The sequence below is a fragment of the Canis lupus genome, chromosome 22, assembly GCF_011100685.1.
Source record: "Canis lupus familiaris isolate Mischka breed German Shepherd chromosome 22, alternate assembly UU_Cfam_GSD_1.0, whole genome shotgun sequence".
In the NCBI taxonomy this organism is placed as follows: domain Eukaryota; kingdom Metazoa; phylum Chordata; class Mammalia; order Carnivora; family Canidae; genus Canis; species Canis lupus.
The window spans coordinates 4,250,359-4,262,916 of record NC_049243.1 but is presented as its reverse complement, the minus strand read 5'-3'; positions in this window follow the sequence as shown (position 1 = coordinate 4,262,916).

The following is a 12,558-nucleotide window of genomic DNA, read 5'->3' as shown; positions in this document are numbered from 1 at the left end:
TGAAATAAGTCAATCAGAGAAGGACAAACATTACATGGTCTCATTCATTTGGGGAATATAAATAATAGTGAAAGGGAATAGAAGGGAAGGGAGAAGAAATGGGTAGGAAATATCAGAAAGGGAGACAGAACATGAAGATTCCTAACTCTGGGAAATGAACTAGGGGTGGTGGAAGGGGAGGAGGGTGGGGGGTGGGGGTGAATGGGTGACGGGCACTGAGGGGGGCACTTGATGGGATGAGCCCTGGGTGTTATTCTGTATGTTGGCAAATTGAACACCAATAAAAAATAAATTTATTATTAAAAAAAAAAAAAAGAAAGCAAAAAATGGGGGAAGCTAACTGAAAAGCTAAGTGTCCACTTGGAGGATGTTCACAGATTTGCACCTTTCAAAAGAAAAATATAGTGTGGATTTTATTTCTGCCATATGGATGTTCATTATGGTTCTGGTAGGTATTATAAATGTCTTTAAACCAAAACAAACTCAAGGATAGCACAAAAAAAGGCTAAAAGACATCCTAAAAAGATAATACATGGGAATATACCCAATATGAATGTTTTAGTCTATGGAAATCATCTTCTTTGTTGGGAATGCTGACAGTGATAATGACTTCATTGTTCAGAAGCAGAATGAAGTTAATCCCAGCATCAGAAAAATTAAATCCAACTGCAACCTGTGAAACCAGGCAGCTCTGGAAATCAGTTGAAGTGTCTGCAGTTGGGTGTTTGGTTAGAGATTTTCTGGAAAGACAGGTGGAAAGAAGAGTTTAGACTTGAATGATGGCCAATGATTAGTCTTTTGAGAAATAAAGATAAAAATTAAAAAAAATTTTGAAGGGAATGAAGTGAAAGGATGATATCCACATATCACAAATCACTCAGGAGCCATAAGTAACGTTGGACAAGAGCTCAGGTGTAACTGGAGGCCAGGTGAGAGTCCACATCTCAGGTACCTGAAGGAGTGTGAGGGCATTTTGAAGACTTGATCTAATGCTTCTCACCTTGCCCCTTAAAGGAATCTTGACCTTGAAGGAGGAGTGGTTAGACAGATCCTGGTAGAAGGGAATCCTTCCCCATGTAAAGTCACCTGAGGTCCTGTTACATTGGAGGTAAGTGTTAGGCATGTGGTTGAAGTAGTAGGTGAGACGTGATCTCAGATGTGGAAGAGATCATTGGGGTTTGGAAGCAGCACAGAATGTTGGGGGCAAGGTAGGAATATGGGATAGCCTGAGGGCTGAGTAGGACAGAAAGATCAGAGGAGGTAGGTGCTGATGTAGGTAATGGGTATAGGGCAACCCTCCCAATCACAATTGCCCCATAGCTACTAGTGTAGAGAAAATCCATTTGGATAAACGATAACATCTTCTCACATGCAAATGAGTTCATGATGAGTGTCTTAATGAGGCAAAAATTTGGGTGCAAAGAGTTTATTTGGGAGGTGCAGGGAGTAGAGAATTGAAACAGGAGATAAGTCAGTCAACAGTGGGTACATTGTGATGCCGGTAACCATGGTAGGAGGCTGAAAGTTAATCCAGCAAATAGACCCCAGGAAATATATAAAACACACTTCTCAGAATTTGCTGACTTGAGGAGGGGGGAGCTAGGGTGTTTATACTACCGATTTCCTAGAATCATTAGTTGAAGGCTGCTAGCTGAAGATGTTAATTATGAAGCATTTCTGGCCTGATTCATACATACTTCATCCTTACCCAGTTCTGGGAAAATTCTGGGCACAGATAAACTATGCATGTTCCCAGGAATATGGGCAATGCTAGCTTGTATCAGTAAATTAAACCTATTAGTCATTCCCAGTGCCATGCGAATTACTTGAATCCAGTTGTTCTTTTACTTTGTAGACAGAGACTAAGAATTTTAATGGGTCTGTATGGAAGTTAGGTAATGTGAGTTGATAGCCTGGAAAGAAGACCGGAGTTTGAGTTACACCTTTGCTTGTAATCCAGTGCCTCATCCCTACTAGCGCCTTAATAACTGAATAATATTGAAAAGGAATGTTGAAAGGGAAGTGGGAAGCTCATTCAGTGGTAAAATTCAATAGTTCTACCAATTTTTATGAGTCTGCAAATCATAGCAGATCCTTCACTAAGGTACATACGCTTGGAACTTCATAATTGACAACATTTGGAAAAACAGGATGTTTAATGAATATTGAGCAATAACAAAGAGAAAATCTGTATTTTGTACCACATGGGAGTTTTCACACTAGTATTCACTTTTCTTGTTCTTATTCCTCCTTTTCAATTATACTCACAGTGCCAACATAAATAATTCCTTTCACTGAAGGAAGTTATTAAATATTTTTTCATTTTTAATCTTCTAAATATGAAATATATAATTTCATATTCTTGGAATGATTTATTTTTCCTTTTAGTTTCACTTTTGAAACCTTTTGTTCTGTATCATTTACTTGCAGGGACTTATGTTATTGATCTGATTCCATGTTAGCAAATGATAAACAAAATCGCGTGATTATTTATTTATTTTTTTTAGTACTAGATAGTTTTCTTTCTTTAGGCCTTGTATAATATACAGTGTGGTTGTCCTTGAAACTCATGTTGATATTTGGCTTTTTAAAGTACTTCTTCAGGTCCTAAATCGATTCTGGTCCATGTGGTAAAGGTTTCAAATGTCCAAATGTTGATTAAGTTTTATTTATCATTAAACTTTTTCATTTTATTTATCATTAAAAAACTTTTTCCCGTATCATTGAAATTCACTAAGGGCCTTTAAGACATGTGTTATTAAAATGTGTACAACAAGCTTAGGACAAACTTTCAAATACCATTACTTTCATTTTATGGCTGGTTGTTACATATCTGATTCACCGTCATTACCTGGCATATAACTTGGCTGTAAATTCAAATTTCTGTCTGAGACTGGGGTCATGGTGATAATGGTACTGATGGAGGTGTTAGGAGGTACTGGGGAGTGGCATGGAGAGGAAGCAAAGATGAACACATGGCAGAGATCATATGGACTATGCCAAAGTCAATGGATGATGATTTCTTCTATCAGTAATGGTTTGCAGAGGGTCCTAGGAAACTTCAGAAAAAGTCTTACAAAGAAGACAAAGAGAATTTTAAACATGTGGGATCTTTTTTTTTTTTTTTATGTGGGGTCTTTTATAAATACCATGACACTTCAAGCTTGCTCCCATTTTAGGACACGTGTACTCTTTCCTTGTCCTGGAATGCTTGTCTCCATTCTCTTCCTGGAGTTGTCTGTCTACCTGTAGGTGTTTGAGTTTACCACTTCTGCATTTCTTGATTGCATCAGTGTGGCCGATGACCTTAGTATATCCCTCCCAGTTCCCCATCTCCTTTTCTGTGACTTTTTGTGTCCCACAAAGTGACCACGTGGCTGTTTCCTCATAATTTTGGTCTCAGGTCAATTGTCCTCTGTTGAGTCCTTTCCCCGCCACTATAGTCAGAGGACCTCGTCTCCCTGATACAAATATTCAGCCATGTTCTATTCTATTGTCTTATTTTTTCTTTATCATACTTACTATTTGAAACTACATTACTTACATATTCATACTTCTTCTTGGGGGGATGTGCGTGTGTTTATTATCTAAGTCTCTTCATAGATAAGTTCCATAAGAATGGGGACTTAATTTTGTCCACAACTGAATCCATGGTACATAGGATTGTTACATAGCAAGTACTGCATAAACATTTCTTTAGTGAATACATTTTTATTAAATTAAGAGATACTATGGGGAAAGGTAGCTTCTCAAGTTCCTCTTCTAGGAGTTCAGTTTGATTTCCAAAATCTCTTCTTTGTTAGGCTCCAAGAGTAGGACTTTTTACCATCCATCATTGCAGGATTGTCTCTTAATGAGGGGTATTTGGAAAACCTTTCATTTTTCTGATTATTTCAGAATTTCTTGAACCAAGACTTACTAGTCTAACTGCTTTTGAAAATTACAGCCTGTCTACATTTTATTTACCAGAGGGAAACTTTGTTTCCTATTTGTGTTCCAAAAAGTGATAGATAAAAAAAAAAATAAAAAAAACAAAAAAAAAAAAACAAAAAAACAAAAACAAAAAGTGATAGATAAGATAGCTATAGGGGACTAGTGAGGATATATTGACATCCCCAACTGACCAATGAAATGAAAAAAAGTAAAGGTGGCAAATTCAAGTGTCTAGAGAGGACAGGTATACAACTCAAAGGAGAGATCAGGGTACCATTTCTTTGGACAACAATTCACTTGGATTATAGGTCTGTGTTCCCACATTTTCTTATTTTCTAAAAAAAAGGCAATTACCTAGATTTTTTTTTTGAAATTTCCTAAATTTTAAATACAGGGATATAAAATTTAGAGATACTGAACAGGACAAATAAAGCTGCCTGAAGATCCTAGATAGCCAGCATGTTCCCAGGCTATATAAGCTAAAAGTAAGTTTCTAGGAAGATTTCTGGACTTTGTAGTGAATCTGTTTTAGGGACTTTAATCTCAAAAAAAAAAAAAAAGGAACTTTAATCTCTGAATTGAGGGTGAGATGGGAAAGGATTCTAGAGTGCTCCTGTTTGAACAATTTAACTTCCGTTAATTCTAATATGAAGTCTCTAAAATGTTAAGCAATGTTTCTCAAAATATCTGTGGTTAAGGGCTGATTTTGTGTGTAATGTATGCATTTTAATTTCAAATCTGTTATGGTCAGAAATTTTGCAGCATACGATATAAATACTCAAAGTGATCATGTACTTAGGTCTTGTGGCAATTTCAGGCTTCCATAAAAATTTTTTCTAAAGGTATATTCTCAATTTCTTTTGAATTCCTTGTAGACCAGTACCTGGCAGTTGACGGACCAGGAGGACACTTGGAGTAGTGACTAGCATCCCTCCAGGTAAGAGCCGTTAAGCAGATGCTCTTGCCTGTCTTCTGTAGTTTCATGGCTTGTTTATCTGACTTGGATCGAGTGCCTTAAAGACAGTGTGTCAGTATTTTTAAATTGTATTTTTTTTTTTTTGTATTTCTGAGTCTAGTTCAGTGCCTGACATATAGTCGGTGCTCAACAAATTATGTTGAGTAAATAAAATTACTAACCTAGATAAGGAAATTAAAAAAGAAACTACAGGGACCCCTGGGTGGCTCAGCAGTTGAGCATCTGCTTTTGGTTCGGGTTGGGATCCCAGGGTTCTGGGATCAAGTCCCGCATTGGGCTCCTCACAAGGATCCAGCTTCTCCCTCTGCCTGTGTGTCTGCCTCTCTCTCTGTGTCTCTCATGACTAAATAAATAAAATATTTTTAAAAATTAAAAAGAAACTACTTTTTGTAGATAATATATAGTTAAATTTCTCATACTTTTCTGTGATGAAACTTAATACCATCAACATTCTTCTATCTGATCTCCACATGACCCTGGGTGGAAAGGATCCCTCCCAGGGTCTCACTTCCTGTTGATTGAAATGAACAGGTGAAAAATCTCCTTGACAGTATACCTTCCTTGAAAACTGCATTTTTCCAATTGGTTTCAAAGCCTGTAACTTAACATGTACTGAGCTTTTTTCTTACTGTCAAAAAAAAAAAAAAAGGGAATTTGCTTAAAATCAGATCCCTCCAATAATGTGACTTTTTCTAGAGTAAGTCAAGTCAATCTGTATACATACGGTGGTCTGCTGGGGTGCCATGGAAGCTAACTATTCAATATTCTTTAAGAACTGATTGTGTTTACAAAACTTTTTTTCTCTTTTTACAAATAGAGAAATGGAAGGAGTTTATTCTTCCCATTTCGTCTGTCTCCAAGGTGGAGCTCCTGCTCTTTGCCGCACCCCCACCTTCTCTATCCACGTACTTTTCCCATATTGTCTGCATCTCTTCCAGATAACCACACGCTCCAAATTACTCTTCAAAGAGAAACTGACTTCACTCCCTTGAGTGAAGTTAGTGCCTGGAATGCACTAACTTTGGGAATGTTCTAAAAACTAAAGATGAACAAAGGAAGGGAAGGATGTTCAGCTTAGATTTAGTTGTTTTCCAATTTCTGGTGTGATGAAATTTCCTTTGGGCTGTAAACCCTCACTCTGGGGCCTGAGACTCCCTGTAGGTGGCTCTTGGCTGTGATAATGACTAAGATCTTTAGAGCCAACCTCCTCGGGGATCAATCCACAGCTGGGAAGTGCCTTTCCAATTTTGTGAAATGATTGATAATTGCAATCAGTATCTCTTAAAGGCCTTGTGAATATGTCCTGGCCAAAAAAAAAAATTAATAGAAAAGATGTAAAATGTTTGTTTGCTTTATGCCTATCAGAAGGATAGTGAATATCTTCAACTAATCTGTGGATGGAAGGAAATTTCATATATTTGCTCTAGCAAAACCAGCAACCATTAGACTCCAACAGAACTGCTTTATACATGGTTTGCTTCCAGTAGTTCTATGTGTAGCCTCAAAGAGAATTCTAATGATGGAATCCTAGAGCACCAGCTTGTGGAATTGATTAGGAAATTTGAGAGTGATTACCTTTCCTTTTTTGGAAGAGTGAAGATGCCAACTCATATTCTTACAATATTTTATTTGATTTTGAGTACTTATGTGTTGATAGAACTTGGGTATATTTTAGGCTGGCAGTCTCGGCTTTTTATGAGCAGTGTGCCTAGAGTGTCAGCTGTACTCTTGCTTTCTGTAATGTCCTGATCCATGGATCACCTCCACCTGCAGTCTGACATACGTGGACTAGCTCCTTAATTCTAACAGGACACCTTAAGGATAGCAATCTCAGTCTTCCATGATGGATCAATGAAAGGGCTAGATTTCTGTTGTCATGTCCCTTCTTAAGAACTGAATCTCTACCTTAGTATCATGTATAACTTTTTTTTAAAAGATTTTATTTATTTATTTATTCACAAGAGACATAGAGAGAAAGAGGCAGAGACACAGGCAGAAGGAGAAGCAGGCTCCATGCAGGGAGTCCGATATGGGACTCAATCCCAGGACCCCAGGATCATGCCCTGAGCCAAAGGGAGATCTCGACCACTGAGCCACTCAGGCATCCCTCACGTATAACTTCTTAGGGTCTCAGTGCTTGAAACTTGGTTCTGTCCCATTCTCTCCCTGAATCCTAAATCATTTGAGAAATAAAACAGACAGATGGGGATGAAGCCATTAGCTTTATCAACCATTAAAGCTGGATCGGAGGACCTAGTTTACACTTGTTGCTTTGGCAGGTTCCCTATATCTAGTTCCAGAACTGGACTTACTCATGCAGACATAGGCAGCACTGACAGCCTGCACACCTTCTACTCGCCCTGCATGGGAGTTGGTGCCTCTAGAAGAATGGCATGGAAGAGCAGAGGGGAGTTTCTGCTTCCTGGAAGGCCTGCCCTTATGAGGAAGGGGGTTCGGGGAGGCTGAGTTAACTGTATGGCTCCTCACTGAAACTCTGGGGAGAAGAGTGAGGAGTGGGAACAGGTCAGGGGTATTAGGAGAAAGTCTGTGTTAATTTCTATTGCTACTGTGACAAATTTGTCACAAATTTAAGGGCCTCAAACACAATTATCTTAGAATTTTGGAATTTAAGAGTCAAAGTGAGCTAACATCAGGATGTTGGCAGGGCCGTGTTCTTGAGGCTCTAGCAGAGAATTTTCCAGCTTCTAATGGCTGCTCACTTTGCTTGGCTTACTTGGCATCATTTCAGTCTCTGCTTCTATTGTCCTATCTCTGACTTTGACTTTCCTGCCTTTAAGGATACTTGTGATTACACTGACCCACCAATGGATACCGTCCAGGATACTTTCCCTCATGATTCCTTAATCATACGTTTTAATCATGTTTTTGCCATGTAACAACATAGTCACGGGTTTCAGGGATGAGGATGTAGATCTCTTTGGGCATCCCATTATTATTCCTGTCTTTATGGAAACCAGGAGAGTTGGGAAGAAGTACCGTGCCTAATTCCCCCCACCCCCCAGCCCCCCAGACCTTAGTCTTCTTGCTGGGATACTGCCTCAACATTACTTGATCATGACCACCCCTCCTACTTGACACCAGAATATTAAATGCTGCCACTGGGGATTCAATGTGCTTCATATCAGCAGAGACCACGTTCGGCAGTATAAATGAGATTAACCTGCCCTGTACCTAATTACTACTACAACAATGCACAGAGTCAGATGCTTTGGAGCTTTATATGAATGATATTAAACATAAAAAAAAAAGAAAGGAAAGGCATATATTAGCTTTTTGATCTTACTAACAAGAACTGAAACTTAAAAAGGATAAATTATTTGCTCAAAAAAAGACAAATGGAAAGAAATAGGCCTGCTATTTAAACGCTGGTCTTTGTGGATGTCTGGGTGGCTCAGTCAGTTAAGCGTCTGTCTTCAGCTCAGGTCCTGATCTCAGGGTCCTGAGATCCAGCTCCACATCAGGTTCCCTGCTCAACAGGAAGGGGAAGTCTGCTTCTCCCTCTGCCTCCTTGCCCCACCCGCTCACACATGCTCTTTCTCTCTCTCTCAAGTAAATAAAATCTTAAAAAATAAACTTAAGCATTGACTTCAATTCTATGTTTTCCATTTTTTTTCATGCTGCTTCTTTGCCTTCCACTGTAGTGGTTCCCCAGGCCCTGTCCCACCGTGAATGGGCCTTCCGTGCTTTGTTCATTATCATTTCGCTGTATCTGGGTGGCTGAAGACCCATCCTCATTCCCATAGCAAGTCATAGAATGTTCTTCTGTATGACTTCTTACACTTAATTGTCCCATTTACATTTCAGTACAGTTGAGGAGAGAGCTTCCTTCAAAGCACTCAAGGCTTTGACTGTATAAGATAAAGGAATGTCTTTTAGTAAAGCTCAGAGAAGCCTACCCCATTGCTGCTCTTGTGAAACGTGATGTCTCTTTCTTCCCAGGCAATGAGCATTGCCAGTTCTGTTTCAGGGTAACTTGGGTGACTGACAACAGGCAAGACATATTGAAATTTAATGAGAACAAAATCAGTTTCTTACAGCGTTATGATTAATATAGAGAAATAGACCAAGCACGTATCTAGGCTTTTTAGTGTAAACATCCCATTTTCTGGACAGCCTAACAAAGCATGTGGGAGAAAGATGGTGCCCAATACTTGCTAAATTCAACCCAATTATTCAGATGTGTCAAAACTGGCATTGGTCCCCATTTGATGTCCTGCACCCAAACAGAATAGAACATAAAATCTCCTAGACCAACATATGAGTTTTAGCAGAATTGCCTTCAAGTGTATTAACATTAGCATTTACTGAGATTTAATATGTGGCCATTAGTGGAGAGGAAACCAAAACACCGACAGGGAGTCTATACCAATAATCTATATCAGATGGAATAAAAATTTCGCCTTGGTTTTATTCTTAGTACGATTGTATATGGGACCAACTTTTAGCTTTAATATTTATTTGATCTTTGAAGTAATAATACTAAGTGAGTAAGCCTGTATAGAGCAGTTTATAAGATTCCTTCTGCAATTTGATTGTTAGCTTTGAAAATAATTATCAAAATTTTTAGGTTGTCATTATTATATTGCCTGGCAAATCTTCAGTGCCCCAATTTACATGGGCTAATATCATTATCTGTTTACCTTGGAGTTCTAAAATTTAGCAAAGATATAATGTTTAAGAATATTAGCTTCAGTTTGTGGTAAATGTGTTCAATCTCCTCAAAAACTCAAATGCAGGGCAGCCCCGGTGGTGCAGCGGTTTGGCGCCACCTGCAGCCCAGGGCGTGATCCTGGAGACCCTGGATCGAGTCCCACATCAGGCTCTCTGTATGATGCCTGCTTCTCCCTCTGCCTGTGTCTCTGCCTCTCTCTCTCTCTCTGTCTCTATGAATAAATAAATAAAATCTTAAAAAAAACTCAAATGCTTATGATCTAACCAAAATGAGAATGTAGCATTACCTTTTCTTCCCCCCCCCTGCTTTTTTGATAGGCTTTAGTATAATTTTTTTTTAGATGTATTTATTCATTTGAGAGAAAGAGCACACTTCCTTCCATGAGCAGGGAAGGAGGCAGATGGAGAGGAAGAGAATCCCAAACAGACTACCCACTGAGAATGGAGTCCAATGCAATACTTGATCCCATGACCCTGAGATCATAAACTGAGATGAAATCATGAGTTGGATGCTTACCCAACTGTGCCATCCAGGTGGCCCTATTTCGCTTTTTGAAACTTGTATGACATTTAAAAACATTGTATTCTCATCATATTTATACAATAAAAGAGTTAGCTAACAAGACAATATTGGTTAGGATGAAAAGTAACCTTATTTCTCCTTCCACAGAGGTACTCTCTTTACACATTTTTAGCTAAGGTTTCAGAATTTACTTCCTTGTCTATACATAATATGCTTGCAGTACTCTTCTTCTTAAATCAATTTTTAATAATTTCTATTGAATTCCCACTTTGGAAGATAAGGAGCTTCCAAATTTATGTTTTATGTTGACCAGCATACTTGCCTTCCCCTATTCTACTATCTCAATATAGCTAGATTATAATTTGCTACATCTTCTATTAAGATTATGCAAGTGCTGGGATCCCTGGGTGGCTCAGCAGTTTAGCGCCTGCCTTCAGCCCAGGCAATGACCCTGGAGTCCCGGGATCGAGGCCCACATCAGGCTCCCTGCATGGAGTCTACTTCTCCCTCTGCCTGTGTCTCTGCTTCTCTCTGTGTGTGTGTCTCTCATGAATAAATAAATAAAAATCTTAAAAAAAAAGATGACACAAGTGCTATTTAGAGCTGAGTTAATTGGTAAGCTATGATCATATTTCTTTTATGTATAGCTTTTCGTCTTTCCTGGAGTTAATAATTAGGCATGTTTGCTTATCTTTATTTTTTTTTTTTTTTAAATTTAAAAGATTATTTACTTGAGAGAGAGAGAACGAGTAGAGGTTAGAGGCAGAGGGAGAAACAGACTCCATGCTGAGCAGAGAGCCCAACACGAATCTGGTTCCCAGGATCCTGGGATTATGACCTGAGCCAAAGGCAGATGCCTAACCAACTGATTCACCCAGGCCCCTACTTGCTTACCTTTCTTTGTGACATTAATCTCATACTTTATAACAGTTTCCTAAATTTATTCTCAATACGTGGATTTCCACCAGTTTCATCTTTTTATAGACGTCTCTTGGCACCTTCTGATCAGCTCCTTCTGGGACTATTTACTCTCTACACCTGTGTCACAGATGTGCTATCTTGGGAATCTTCCATCATCATTATCCTGAGTATTCCCAGTATTTCCTTGTCACATCTTCTGTTTCTTGTATCCCTTGTCTTTGTTTTTAATATGTGGTGTAAGGACTTGTTTTGTAGGGACACATTTTCTGGTAGTTTTCTGGGAATGGTGTATGAAGAAAAACATTCTGGGATCTTGTGCTTCTATAAATGACTCAGTTCTCCTACCCTTACACTTGATAACAATTTGGTTGTAAATATTTTTCGGGATTTGAAGACATTGTTTTATTTTCTTTTAGATTCCAGAATTGCTATTGAGAAATCTGAGGTTTTTCTATTTCCCGCTCCTTCAGATGTGACTTGCATTTTTTTTTTCTTTCTGGAGGCTTGTGTGATTATTCTTTAGCTCAGATTCTGAAATGTAGATGAGTGTATCTAATTTTATTCATTCATTTGTGCATTTGATGGGATTTTTTTCAATCTGGAACTCATATCCTTCGTTCTGAAAAACTCTTTTGAATCATTTCCTTAACGGTATCCTTTGTTTTTTCTTTCTAAAATTTCTTATGTGAATATTAGATGATCTGTAACAGATGGAATACAGAAACAGATATGTGAATCCAGCTGTCTTTTACTAAACTGGACATTAAAGAGATTTGAAAAAATGTAAAGCAAAGTCAGTATTGCAACTGATTGTTGTTTGTTGTATAAAATATTTCCTTTGTAATATGTTACTTTGGTTTTTATAGTTACTACATATCTATACAATGGTTAGTTAGGTTGAATATATATTTTAAAATTTGTTTTCATTTCTAACAGAAAACATATGGATGGATAAAATCTACATAAACAAAAGCTTTGGAAGGTCCGCAGTAATTTTTTAGAAAAGTACTAGGTAAGGAATCTTTAAGCCAGAAAGTTGTAGAACTACTGCTCTGTTACTTATTAGGTTATCATATTCTTTCATGTATACAATATTTCTCTTACCTCTCTGAGGATATTTATTGTAATGTTCTGGAATTCCCTTTCCCCCAAGTAGTCTGTTTCTCAGTTTCTTTCTTCTGTTTGTGTCCTTTGGTATCCATCTTGGAGTCATTCATGCTGGTGATCTTTGGTTGTCCGTCCAGGTCGGGGTAGGGCTAGCAAAAGTGATTGAAAGTTCAGTGCCTTGAATGGGATTTACTCGGTGTCCTTCACTTCAGGTTGGTCTCACTGTTGATGAAACCCCAGATGCGGTAGATACTGGGGTACCTACAAGTAGGTAGGTACTACTACCTATCTAATACCTGAAGATATTTCTTGTTAGGCTGAGTTGATTCCCCTGAGAAGATTCTTGCAACCCCTTGCCTGGAGGCTAATGAAGGGCTGCCATTGTTCAGGGAGCCAAGTGGCAGAT